At 49.1% G+C, this 2,269-nt stretch overlaps 1 pseudogene; it reads right to left on the minus strand.

The window, feature by feature from the left end:
- Window positions 1-334: 334 nt before the first annotated feature.
- LOC129485290 (olfactory receptor 2AT4-like) lies at window positions 335-1,563 on the minus strand (annotated as a pseudogene).
- Between the last annotated feature and the right edge of the window lie 706 nt (window positions 1,564-2,269).

Genomic DNA, 2,269 nt, shown 5'->3' on the forward strand with positions numbered 1-2,269 from the left:
CAGCTACTTGGGAGGCTGAGGCAGGAAAATCACTTGAACCCAAGAGGCAGAGTTTGCAGTGAGCTGAGATCGTGCCGCTACACTCCAGCCTGGGTGACAGAGTGAGACCTCTGTCTCAAAAAATAAAGGAAAGAAAGGAAAAAAGAAAAGAAAATAGTGAAGTCTGCAATTATTCTATGGTACTATTGGGAAAACTCCCTGATCCAGTATTTGAGAACCAGATTGTAGCTGTCTGCTCAACTAAATGAAACCAAATTAGATTGCTGTAATTCATTTAAAAATATTTATTGAGTTGTTCTTCTGAGCTAGGTGCTGTCATTGGTATCCTGGGAGCTTAATTAGTTGGATCTAGGGATCTACGGCCCCCAGAACACCCTGGCTCCTGGGGACATGCGATCTTGACATCTCTGTTCCTCAGCATGCAGATGAGAGAGTGGAGAACAGGTGTGAGAATGGCATGGCATATACAGGGAGGGAAGGAGGTATTAAAAAAAGAAGAAGAAAGAAGAAGAAGAAGAAGAAGAAGAAGAAGAAGAAGAAGAAGAAGAAGAAGAAGAAGAAGAAGAAGAAGAAGAAGAAGAAGAAGAAGAAGAAGGAAGAAGAAGAAGAAGAAGAAGAAGAAGAAGAAGAAGAAGAAGAAGAAGAAGAAGAAGAAGAAGAAGAAGAAGAGGAGAATGGCATGTACCACATTGCCCATGACGTGGAAGTAGAGGGGCAGGTCAGCGCTGTAGGCCACATAGGCTATGGCAATGGATGAGTAGTAGGTGCCCACCACCAGGAGGTGGGAGCTGCAGGTGGAAAAGGCTTTGGAGTGTCCTTCTTGGGAGTTGATGCGAAGCACCGAGGTCAAGATGTGGGCATAGGAGAGAAGCACCAGGAGAAGGGGGAGGAAGGACACCGCCATGGCGATGCAGAAGCCCATGAAGGTCTGGGGGTGGTGTCAGAGCAGGAGGCCTGGACCACAGCCAGATGATCACAGAAGCAGTGGTAGATGTGGACAATGCTTTCAAATGCCATCTGGGAGGTCTGTACCACTGCTGGAATGGGCAGGAGGAGGGCAGTGAGCCAGGCACTGGTTGCCAAGACAGTGTTGGTCTGTGGGGTCATGAGGACAGGGTAGTGCAGTGGGTGGCAGATAGCCACATAGCGGTCATAGGCCATGACCACCAGGATGAAGGCTTCTGAGCAGGAGAAGCTGTGGAACAGGTACATCTGAAGGAAGCAGGCAGGGAAGCTGAGGAAGCTGTCCCCAAGCAAGAACAGGGGCAGCATCAGGGGATGGTGACTGCAGTGGAGAGGATGTCTAGGGCTGAGAGGTTTATCAGGAAGAAGTACACGGGCTTGTGGAGGCTGGGCTCTGCCATCACAACCACCAGGATCAGGGCATTACCCACCAGGATAAGCAGATAGATTAAGAAGAAAATCAAGGCCAGGCATGGTGGCTCATACCTGTAATCCCAGAACTTTGGGAGGCCAAGGCAGGCAGATCTTTTGAGGCCAGGAGTTCAATACCAGCCTGGCCAACATTGTAAAATCCCATCTGTACTAAAAATACTAAAATTAGCCAGGCGTGGTGGTAGGTGCCTGTAATCCCAGCTACTCCAGAGGCTGAGGTGGGAGGATTGCTTGAACCCGGGAAGCGGAGTTTGCAGTGAGCAGAGATTGCGTCATTGCACTCCAGCCTGGGCAACAAGAGTGAAACTCCATCAAAAAAGAAAGAAGAGAAAGAAAGAAAGAGAGAGAGAGAAAGAAAGGAAGGAAGGAAGGAAGGAAGGAAGGAAGGAAGGAAGGAAAGAAGGAAGGAAGGAAGGAAGAAAGAGAAAGGAAAGGAAAGGAAAGGAAAGGAAAGGAAAGGAAAGGAAAGGAGAAGGAAGGAAGGAAGGGAGAAAGGAAGGGAGAAAGAAAAGAAAAGAAAAAAGGAAAGAAGAAATTGCCAGACACGGTGGCTCACGATAGTAATCCCAGTACTTTGGGAGGCCAAGGCGGGCGGATCACAAGGTCAGGAGATAGAGACCATGGTGAAACCCCATCTCTACTAAAAATACAAAAAAATTAGCCAGATGTGGTGGCGGGCGCCTGTGGTCCCAGCTACTCGGAGAGGCTGAGGCAGGAGAATGGCATGAACCTGGGAGGCGGAGCTTGCGGTGAGCCGAGACTGCGCCACTGCACTCCAGCCTGGGTGACAGAGTGAGACTCCGTCTCAAAAAAAAAAAAAAAAGAAAATCACAAAGATGGGGGTTGGGGGAAGAGGGACTCTGGCAGAGAGGGG

This window comes from Symphalangus syndactylus, chromosome 6, assembly GCF_028878055.3.
Source record: "Symphalangus syndactylus isolate Jambi chromosome 6, NHGRI_mSymSyn1-v2.1_pri, whole genome shotgun sequence".
Lineage (NCBI taxonomy): Eukaryota > Metazoa > Chordata > Mammalia > Primates > Hylobatidae > Symphalangus > Symphalangus syndactylus.